The following is a 12,060-nucleotide window of genomic DNA, read 5'->3' on the forward strand; positions in this document are numbered from 1 at the left end:
TACTGTGAGCAGAGAGAGGAGCGGCTCACCGGCCTTGATGCTCACTGTGACCCGGGCCTACTGTGAGTGGAGAGAGAGGAGCAGCTCACCGGCCTTGATGTTCACTGTGACCCGGGCCTACTGTGAGAGGAGAGAGAGGAGCAGCTCACTGGCCTTGATGTTCACTGTGACCCGGGACTACTGTGAGCAGAGAGAGGAGTGGCTCACCGGCCTTGATGTTCACTGTGACCCGGGACTACTGTGAGAGGAGAGAGAGGAGCGGCTCACCGGGCTTGATGTTCATGGTGACCCGGGCCTACTGTGAGAGGAGAGAGAGGAGCAGCTCACCGGCCTTGATGTTCATGGTGACCCGGGCCTACTGTGAGAGGAGAGAGAGGAGCAGCTCACCGGCCTTGATGTTCACTGTGACCCGGGCCTACTGTGAGTGGGAGAGAGAGGAGCAGCTCACCGGCCTTGATGTTCACTGTGACCCGGGACTACTGTGAGCAGAGAGAGGAGTGGCTCACCAGCCTTGATGCTCACTGTGACCCGGGACTACTGTGAGCAGAGAGAGGAGCAGCTCACCGGCCTTGATGTTCACTGTGACCCGGGCCTACTGTGAGCAGAGAGAGGAGCGGCTCACCGGCCTTGATGTTCACTGTGACCCGGGCCTACTGTGAGCAGAGAGAGGAGCGGCTCACCGGCCTTGATGTTCACTGTGACCCGGGCCTACTGTGAGAGGAGAGAGAGGAGCAGCTCACCAGCCTTGATGTTCACTGTGACCTGGGCCTACTGTGAGAGGAGAGAGAGGAGCAGCTCACCGGCCTTGATGTTCACTGTGACCCGGGCCTACTGTGAGCAGAGAGAGAGGAGCAGCTCACCGGCCTTGATGTTCACTGTGACCCGGGCCTACTGTGAGAGGAGAGAGAGGAGCAGCTCACCAGCCTTGATGTTCACTGTGACCCGGGCCTACTGTGAGAGGAGAGCAGAGGAGCGGCTCAGCGGCCTTGATGTTCACTGTGACCCGGGCCTACTGTGAGAGGAGAGAGGAGCAGCTCACCGGCCTTGATGTTCACTGTGACCTGGGCCTACTGTGAGAGGAGAGAGGAGCAGCTCACCGGCCTTGATGTTCACTGTGACCCGGGCCTACTGTGAGAGGAGAGAGAGGAGCAGCTCACCGGCCTTGGTGTTCACTGTGACCCGGGCCTACTGTGAGTGGGAGAGAGAGGAGCGGCTCACCGGCCTTGATGTTCACTGTGACCCGGGCCTACTGTGAGAGGAGAGAGAGGAACAGCTCACCGGCCTTGGTGTTCACTGTGACCCGGGCCTACTGTGAGTGGAGAGAGGAGCAGCTCACCGGCCTTGATGTTCACTGTGACCCGGGCCTACTGTGAGTGGAGAGAGAGGAGCTCACCGGCCTTGATGTTCACTATGACCCGGGCCTACTGTGAGTGGAGAGAGAGGAGCAGCTCACCGGCCTTGATGTTCACTGTGACCCGGGCCTACTGTGAGTGGAGAGAGAGGAGCAGCTCACCGGCCTTGGTGTTCACTGTGACCCGGGCCTACTGTGAGAGGAGAGAGGAGCAGCTCACCAGCCTTGATGTTCACTATGACCCGGGCCTACTGTGAGTGGAGAGAGAGGAGCAGCTCACCGGCCTTGCTGAGTTCTTTGTCTCCGAGTATATGTGTAGTCGATCTCATGGACCCTGACTGTAATGGCGTGTATTAGTGTGTTTATTAATAAAAGTTATTAATCAGACATCTCTATATTTCCTGGTCCAGAACCTGCATCGAGCTGAAGGATAGTGAGGATCCTAAAAGCCTCACAAGCCCCATAGCCTGTAGCTCTTCCATTTGTTCAATGTATATCATCTCAGTTTGGATGTCTGTACTTCTGTCCCCCTCTGTCCCTCCGGGTGCCCCCATCCCTCCGGGTGCCTCTGTCCGTACTGCTGCATGGAGTTAAGAACATAAGAAATAGGAGCAGGAGTAGGCCATTCGGCCCTTCGAGCCTGCTCCGCCCTTCAATGAGATCATGGCTGATCGTCTGCCTCAACTCCATTCACCGGCCCTATCGCCATATCCCTTGATGCCCTTACTAGTCAGAAATCTATTGACTTCTGTTTTGAATATACCCAATGACTGAGACTTCACAGCCCCCTGGGATAGAGAATTCCAAAGATTCATCATCCTCTGTGAAGAAATTTCTCCTCATCTCAGTCCTGAATGGCCTACCCTTTATCCTGAGGCTGTGGTCCCTGGTTCTCGACTCCCCAGCCAAGGGAAACATTCTCCCAGCATCCACCCTATCAAGCCCTGTAATAATTTTGTATGCTTCAATGAGATTCCCCTCTCATTCTTCTGAATTCCAGATAATACAGAATCTCTTCCCATATGACAGTCCCGCCATCCCAGGAATCAATCTCGTGAACCTTCGTTCACAGTTAGCACCCATTCGATCAAAGACCAGGTGCTCGCCCGCCACTCCATCCAACTCCTCTGGTTTTAATGTGAACATCTAGTTGACACCCGGGCTCGGGGGGTGGGCTCGGACACGTGGGCCCGAGCTGCTCTCCCAGTTGCTGTTTGATTCGCAGTTCGCTCATCAGTGACTTTCTGCGTTGTGTACACCGCCCACCCTATTTATTGGAATGACTTTGTTAGTCTGGATGAGAATTTCCGGTTCACTTCAGTGCACTTTGGGACCCCTCTGACCCCCGCAGACCCTCTGCTCGCCTCGCTGACCCTGGCAGGGTTTCCCGACGTCGGGAAGCCCGCACCTCTGCTGGAAAAATGGGGACAACAGGCAGTTAAGTGGCTGTAATCCCCTTCCCGCCTCCAGGAGACGGGACCCGGCGCGGGTCGGGTACCAGCCTCCTGGGAAGATGGCACAGAGGCGGGATGGGTACCCGCCCCCAGATTCTGCCATTTTCCCGGTAGTCCTGCCAACAAACCCGCCTCCCCAGGGCTGGCAAAATCGCCACCCCTATTTTTCTTTCTCTGTTTCTGTCTTTTGCCTGTCTCTCACTTTCTATCCGTATCCTTGTACTTCTGTTTCTCTATACCTTTCTCCTTCTCTGTTGCTGTCTCTGTCTCTGTTCCTGTCTTTGTCCCTGTCTCTGTGACCCTGCGTGTCTGTCTCTGCCTCTGTTTCTGTCCTATCTCAGTGTCCCTGTCCATATGTCTCTGTCCCTGTCTGTTTCCCTGTCCATGTCTCTGTCTATGTATGTTTTGGTGTGCCTTGAGTACAAGAACTCACCAAACAACTGAGAATGTCAGCTTCTCAAAGCTGTCAAACAATGACATGACAGATGAAACATCATACGCTGACGTTCTCTGTAACCGGCTTCCCCTTAATTGGCCTGCTAAGCCCACTGGGCGGGCTTAACAAGGTCAATCAAGGAAAAATAGCATGGGTTGGCCACAAGTCGATGGAGGCGGGAGTAAAACCCTACTAGCAGCAGTCCCGCCTCTAACGTGCCCCCATTGGCAAAATCGCCCCCATTGGCAAAATCGCCCCCATGGAGACAGAGACAAAGGGAGAAAGATTGAGGGAATGATAGAGAGACACAAAGTGTCAGATAGCAAGAAAGAGAAACCAAGAGAGATAGAAAGAGAGACAGAAACTCAGAAAGATACAGAGAGGCAGCGAGAGAGAGATCCCCAACAGGGGTACAATAGCATAGTGGTTATGTTACTGGACTAGTAATCCTGAGGCCTGGACTAATGATTCAGAGACGTGAGTTCAAATCCAACCATGGTAGTCTGTGAATTTGAATTCAGTTAATTAAATAAATCTGGAATAAAAAGCCAGTATCAGTAATGGTGACCATTAAACTACCAGATTGTCGTAAAAACCCAACTGGTTCACTAATGTCCTTTTAGGGAAGGAAATCTGCCACCCTTACCCGGTCTGGCCGGTATGTGACTCCAGACCCGCAGCAATATTGTTGACTCTTAACTGCCCTCTGAAACGGCCTAGCAAGCTACTCGGTTGTATCAAACCGCTACAAAAAAGTACAAGAATAATAAAACCGGACAAATGACCCAGAATCGACCCCATGCCATCTTCAGACATGACAAAGCCAACTCGGTTGACCCTGCAAAGTCCTCCTGAATAATATCTGGGGACTTGTGGCAAAATTGGGAGAGCTGTCCCACAGACTAGTCAAGCAACAGCCTGACTTAGTCATACTCACAGAATCATCAGACACCTTCGTCACTGCAGGAGTTCCTCAGGGCAGTGTCCAACCATCTTCAGCTGCTTCATCAATGACCTTCCCTCCATCATAAGGTCAGAAATGGGGCTGTTCGGTGATAACTGCACAGTGTTCAGTTCCATTCGCAACTCCTCAGATAATGAAGCAGTCCATGCCCGCATGCAGCAAGACCTGGACAATATTCAGGCTTGGGCTGATAAGTGGCAAGTAACATTCATGCCACACAAGTGCTAGGTATGACTATCTCAGTCCAACCCCAGCGCCCTTTGACAGTCAATGGCAAACCATCATTGAATCCCACACCATCAACATCCTGGGGGTCACCATTGACCAGAGACTTAACTGGACCAGCCACATAAATTCTGAGGCTAGGTATTCTGTGGCGTGTGTCTCACCTGCTGACTCCCCAAAGCCTTTCCACCATCTACAAGGCACAAGTCAGGAGCGTGATGGAATACTCTCCACTTGCCTGGATGAGCACAGCTCCAACAATACTCAAGATCACCACTATCCAGGACAAAGCTTGATTGGAATGCCATCCATCACCTTAAACATTCACTCCCTCCACCACCGGCGTACCGTGGCTGCAGTGTGTACCATCTACAAGATGCACTGCAGCAACTCGCCAAGGCTTCTTCAACAGCACCTCACAAACCTGTGACCTCTACCACCTAGCAGGACAAGGGCAGCAGGCGCATGGGAACACCATCACCTCCAAGTTCCCTTCCAAGTCACATATAATCCTGACTTGAAAATATATCGCCGTTCCTTCATCATCGCTGGGTCAAAATCCTGAACTCGCTCTCTAACAGCACTGTGGGAGTACCTCCATCACACGGACTGCAGCGATTCAAGACGGCAGCTCACCGCCACCTTCTCAAGGGCAACGAGGGATGGGCAATGAATGCTGGCCTTGCCAGCCATGCCCACTTCCGTGAATAAATACATTGAAAAATAGTTAGCAAGAGAGATATAGAGTAAGACAGAGAAACAGAGATAGAGAGATACAGAGATTGAGATACAGAGATAAAGAGAGACATATATATATATATACTAGCTGAAGTACCCGGCATTGCCAAGGGAACTGAAGAACCCTCTGCCATGTTTATAAAACGGTTCATAAAACTGTTGGGATTGAAGAACTCTTCCTAAGCACCCAGGAGGTGGTTCTTTAACTTCGTTTTTTGTTAATGGGGATCGCCAGTAGCCATACACTCCAGGTTTTACAGTTTTGGGTATGTCTCGCCTGGTGAACAGCTTGCCGTGCCTGAGTCTGGTCAGGAGTCTCTGACTCCCCCCTCCCTTCCTCACCCTCCCTCCCTCCCTCTCCCTCCACCTCTCTCTCACTCCCTCCCCTTCACTCTCTCCCTCTCTCCCCCTCCCTCTCACTCCCTCCCCTTCACTCCCTCCCTCCCCCCCTCTCTCTCACTCCCTCCCCTTCACTTTCTCCCTCCCTCCCCGCACTCCTTCCCTCCCTCCCTCTCCCACCCCCTCACTCTTTCCCTCCCTCCCCCTCTCTCCCTCCCTCCCCTCTCTCCCTCCCTCCCCCTGTCTCTCCCTCCTTTCCTCTCTCTCCCTCCCTCCGCCTCTCCTCTCCCTCCCTCTCTCTCCCTCCCCCTGTCTCTCCCTCCCTCCCCCTCTCTCTCTCCCTCCCCTTGTCTACCCCTCTCTCTCCCTCCCTCCCCTGCCTAACAATCTATCTCTTCCAATTGTGCCTTCAGTGTCCTTGCCCGCTGTACTCTGTCCTTGCTGCCCATCCCGGCCCCCGGTCGAGAGAAGTGCCCGATGAATGCAAGTTGCCGCCGAGGAGGAGGGTAGTAGTCGAGCAGGTTGACGGGCAGCTGCAGGGCAGAACAAAATAGATGGAGACCTGTGGTGTATGTGCCTTTAAGAGCCCCAGGTGTGCGTAATGCCGGTAATTGCCACTTGGGCTATATAAGCCTGTGTATTGTGTATATCCTTTAGAACCCCCCCCAGACTTGCTTAGTAAATACCTATGAACCAACTCCTGTCTTCAGTGTCTTTATCTACACACGGACACTACAGTGGCGACGAAGTGGAAACGGACTTACCTGCAATTCGGCAGCACCTCAAGGACATCGATTCCTCCAGCGTCCAGAAGACTCAAGGAAGTAATAGAAACTGTGGTTTCACCAGCTGGCCAAGCTGGTGGCAGGTACTGCGCTAATCCTTCCTGGGCGTCAGGCTGGGGCTCCAGCGGCGGGCTCTACAGCTGAGACAGGCAGCGAAATCGGAGGCAAGCAATAACGGACTGGGAGGGTGCACTCGGGAGACGGCCGGCGCGGCAAGCAGGTCAGCGTTTAGACCTCCGTCGGGAACGAGTCTCCAACAGTGAATAAACGGAAACCACAGTAAAACAGCGTTGTTATCGGTAGCAGCGGCGGGAAAGCGCAGGAAGTGCCATATCGTTGCTACAGAGAGAAAAAAAAAAGCGCGGGAAGCGCCATTTTTTTTTGAAATGCCTAAGTCTGGCAATATTGATGCTTTTGATAACGAAACAGAGCCTAACTTTGGCAATATTGATGTTTTTGATAACAAGATAGAGGATTGGACCACATATGTAGAAAGAGTGGAGGTGTTTTGCACCGCAAATGGAATAGAAGATGAAAAAAAAGCTTCAGTGCTTCTGGATCTAATGGGCGCAGAAACATACAAGCTGTTACGCAACTTAATCACTCCAGCCGAACCGATGGACAAGAATTTTGAGGAGATTGTTGATACCCTACACTGCCAATTCGAGGCAGGACTGGCAGATTCTCTGCAAGACAAATTCATCTGCGATCCTCTAAGTGTAGAAACACAAAAAAAGGTATCTTCTGGAAAAGATTTAACACTGGACAAGGCTTTCAGTGCAATAGGAGCGGCAAAGATACAGCAAAGGCCACAGGACTTCGGCACCCATGAAATGACACGGGGTTTCGAGAGATGTTATCGCTGCGGCAGATCCAACCATGACCAGAGGGATTGCTGGTTCAAAGAAAAAGCATGCAGGCGATGCGGAAAGATGGGACACATTCCACGTGTATGCCGATCTGAAAATAAAAAATCCACTAACGGGAAAAGAATCAATAAGGAAAAGCACAGAAAGGTACAAATGATGACGGACAGTAGCTCCAAAGACCAGAAGAGCGATAGCGACTCCGGGAACAAGAGACTAAGCTCTCTCAAATTACATAATGTAATTGCCAATGAAGATTACCAGACCATTTGGGTTACCCTCATAATAGCAGGGTCCCCAGTTAAAATGGAGCTAGATACAGGATCAGCTCTAACCGTAATAAATCGACGAGATTACGAGAGGCTATTTTCGCATATACCTCTAAAAGACACATCCATTATCTTAAAAAACATATATGGGGCAGAAAGTATACCCCAAAGGAAAAATAAAGGTGCCTGTGGTATACAACGGCAAAGAAATACAAAAGTTGTATTTATACATTCTACAAGATGGTGGTCCACCGTTGTTGGGACGTGAATGGATAAGGAAGATACGTTTAGACTGGCACTCCATTCAGGCACTGACGGTGACCAGTAAGGAAAAAAACAATGATGACATCATACCTGAACGATTTAAAAGACATCTTGGCCAACGCCAAAGAAGTGTTTCAAGAGAAACTAGGTACCTTGAAAGGCATCACCGCCTCAATAAAAGTGGAAGATGCAGCAATTCCAAAATTTTTTAAGGCAAGACCGGTGCCATACGCAATACGTCCGGCAGTCGAGGCAGAGCTGGAGAATTTGGAAAAGGCAGGCGTATTATCCAAAATAGATTGGAGCGAATGGGCAACACCCATCGTTCCAGTCATGAAAAAAGCATTGAAAAATAACTCTGAGGAACAGAGAAAAATTCGCATCTGTGGGGACTTTAAGGTGACTGTAAAACCCGGTCCTTCACACGGTACAGTATCCTCTTCCGAGGATAGAAGATATTTTCGCCTCACTATCCGGAGGAAAACTTTTCACAAAAATTGACTTGGCACAGGCATATCTACAGATGGAGGTTGAGGAGACCTCTAAAAAGTATCTCACAATAAACACACACAAAGGCCTGTACCAGTACAATCGACTGGTTTTTGGAGTAGCATCAGCTCCAGCTATCTGGCAAAGAGCTATGGAGCAAGTCCTGCAAGGGATTCCGGGGACTCAGTGTTTACCTGGACGACATCCTTATAACAGGAGAAAACGACAACGAGCACCTTGCCAATTTGGAGCAGGTGCTCACTAGGCTGAAAGAACGAGGCCTACGAGCAAATCGCCCCAAGTGCGAATTTTTCCAAAATCAGATATCATATTGTGGCCACATAATTAATAAGGAAGGGTTGCATAAGTCACCTGAAAAAATTGAAGCAGTTATAAAAGCCCCAGCACCTGAAAATGTTTCACAATTGAGGTCATTCCTGGGATTAATAAATTACTATCATAAATTTTTACCGAACTTATCAACTATTCTACACCCTCTTAATGATCTTCTACACACAGGAGTGATTTGGAAATGGAACGAAGACTGTAAACGTGCCTTCCATAAATGTAAAGACTTAATCACATCCGAGAAAGTTTTGCTCATTACAACCCATCACTACCAATCAGACTGGCGTGCGATGCATCCCCTTACGGCATAGGAGCGGTATTGTCCCATAGATTCCCTGATGGCTCGGAACGGCCGATAGCTTTTGCGTCACGCTCATTGAACTCAGCTGAGCGTAACTATTCCCAGATAGACAGGGAAGCACTCAGCCTGGTATGGGGAGTGAAGAAATTCAACCATTACCTACACGGACAAAATTTACCTTGCTGACTGATCATCAACCCCTCATCTCCATATTCAACCCTAAGAAAGGTGTCCCCATTATGACGGCACAAAGACTACAGAGGTGGTCCCTTTTTCTAGGGGCACACCAATACAACATTGAATACAAAGGGTCAAAACAGCATGGGAATGCTGATGGGTTATCGCGCCTGCCGTTGCCAACGATAGAAGAGGCACCTACAGTAGACCCAGTAGAGATATTCCACTCTACCATAGTGGAATGTCTACCGGTGACAAATTCTGCCATTGAAAGGGAGACCAGAAATGACCCTACTCTCTCACGGGTCTACGATTTAACAATGAAGGGATGGCCAGCACATGGCGAACCACTGTTGCCAGCATTCTCACAAAGAAGAGAACAGCTGTCAGTGTGCCGAGGAACCTTGATGTGTGGATCCAGAGTGGTGATTCCACCCAAACTCCAGGATAAAGTGCTAAAGGAGCTTCACGAGGGGCATCTGGGTGGAGTGAAAATGAAGAACCTAGCTAGGGCGTTTGTATGGTGGCCAGGTATCGATGGAGACATCGAAGACATGACCAAGAGCTGCCTAGGATGCCAGAAGGTCCAAAATGCTCCGCCACAGGCCCCTCTACATCCATGGGAGTGGCCCTCATCTCCCTGGCAAAGGGTGCACATCGACTTTGCTGGTCCATTTATGGACTCAATGTTCTTAATCGCAGTTGATGCACACTCCAAGTGGCCGGAGGTAATAAGATGTCCTCCACCACCACGGAAAAAAACCATCACAGTATTAAGGACCATATTTGCCAGGAATGGGCTGCCGGAACAGATATGTTCTGATAATGGACCGCAATTTGTGTCCGAAGAATTCAGAAAGTTCTTAAAGAACAATGGGGTAAAGCACTACACGTCCGCCCCATACCATCCCGCCACCAATGGATTGGCTGAAAGGTTTGTCCAGACCTTTAAGAAGGCCATAAAGGCCATGGGTAATGAAGACATAAAACTTCAGCACAAGGTGGATAACTTCTTATTTGCATATAGGAATGCAACACATATGGTTACAAACCAAACTCCCGCCATGATGTTCTACAATAGAAACCTAAGATGCCGCTGGATTTGGTCAAGCCCAACATCCGAAGGGACGTGGAGAACCGGCAGTTTCAGGGCATGAATGAAAGGCCAACTAGGGCCTTCCAGATAGGCCAACCGGTTTTGGCCGGGACTACCGTACCGAGAAATGGCAGCCTGGAACTATCTGCGCATGACTAGGACCACTGATGTATACCGTGGACATCGGAGAAAGCATAATAAGGCGCCATGCTGACCAAATCATCAAGTCATCCGAAAAGGGACAACCTACACCACCACGCTATACATCTAACGATGAAGTAGAGATACCCATATCTACCTCCGATCCGGTGATACTGGAACCCGATGAACCCGACACTGGCCTTCAAGCCGAATCAGCCTTACCAGAAGAACCTACTACACCACCAGAAACTACTACACCCCCGAGGCGTTATCCGGACCGAGTCAGGAAGCCTCCTGAGAGACTAACTTATAATTAATTAATACAGCAATGTATATTATTTTGCATATAACATGTAATTAATAATTACTTAAAATATGATGTACTAGTTAGCTAGAAGGGGAGGAATTGTGGTGTATGTGCCTTTAAGAGCCCCAGGTGTGCGTAATGCCGGTAATTGCCACTTGGGCTATATAAGCCTGTGTATTGTGTATATCCTTTGGAACCCCCCCCCAGACTTGCTTAGTAAATACCTATGAACCAACTCCTGTCTTCAGTGTCTTTATCTACACACGGTCACTACAAGACCGGAACCGTTCACAGTAACTCCAAGTGTGGTTAGGAGAGAGAGAGAGAGAGGGGGGGAAGGAGAGAGAGAGAGAGGGGGGAAGGAGAGAGAGAGAGAGGGGGGGAAGGAGAGAGAGAGAGAGGGGGTGGAAGGAGAGAGAGAGGGGGGAAGGAGAGAGAGAGAGGGGGAAGGAGAGAGAGGGGGGAAGGAGAGAGAGAGGGGGGGAAGGAGAGAGGGGGAAGGAGAGAGAGGGGGAAGGAGAGAGAGAGAGAGGGAAGGAGAGAGAGAGAGAGGGAAGGAGAGAGTTAGGGAAGGAGATAGAGAAGAGAGGAAGACACCCCGGGCAAGGGGTTGGACTCAGAACCCGGCCGCGGTGATCCGGAGCCCCTGTGCGCGGCCTAGCGCCTCAGGCCCGGCCCGACTCACCTCAGCTGAGCTCCCGCTCCGGCCCGCCGCTCCCCCGCTTGCTGTCTCTCGGGCCGTGCGGTTCTCTCCTGTGTAGATACATAGGAGAGAGAGAGAGATAGAGGGATGGGGGGAAGGAGAGAGAGGGGGAAGGAGAGAGAGAGAGGAGGGGGAATGAGAGAGAGGGAAGGAGAGAGAGGGAAGGAGAGAGAGAGGGAAGGAGAGAAAGAGGGAAGGAGAGAGAGAGGGAAGGAGAGAGAGGGAAGGAGGGGGAAGGAGAGAGAGAGAGGGGGAAGGAGAGAGAGGGGGAAGGAGAGAGAGGGGGAAGGAGAGAGAGAGGGGAAGGAGAGAGAGAGGGGGGGAAGGAGAGAGAGGGAAAGAGAGAGAGAGAGGGGAAGAGGAGAGAGAGAGAGGGGAAGGAGAGAGTGAGGGAAGGAGATAGCGAAGAGAGGAAGACACCCCGGGGAAAGGGTTGGACTCAGAGCCCGGCCTTGGTGACCCGGAGCCCCCCGTGCGCGGTGTAGCGCCTCAGGCCCGGCCCGAGTGACCCCAGCTCAGCTCCCGCTCCGGCCCGCCGCCGCCGCTCCCCTGCTCGCTGTCTTTTGGGCTCTCAGGCTGCGCGGTGTGTATCTGTCTCTGTGTGTGTATGCTCACTGTCTCTCGGGCTGTCAGGCCGCGTGATTGTCTCTGTCTATGTCTGTGTATCTGTTTTCCCGGTCCTGCACTCACAGCAGGCTGCAGATTAGGCCCCGCCCACACATGCCATGAAGGATTGGTGAACCATCACGTCACTCAACGCTAATAAGTGGATTTTGTCCGTTTTTTAAACGTTTTTTGTATACTGTC

This window comes from Somniosus microcephalus, chromosome 4 (assembly GCF_052327205.1).
Source record: "Somniosus microcephalus isolate GS21.2 chromosome 4, FLI_Smic_1.0, whole genome shotgun sequence".
Classification (NCBI taxonomy): Eukaryota; Metazoa; Chordata; class Chondrichthyes; order Squaliformes; family Somniosidae; genus Somniosus; species Somniosus microcephalus.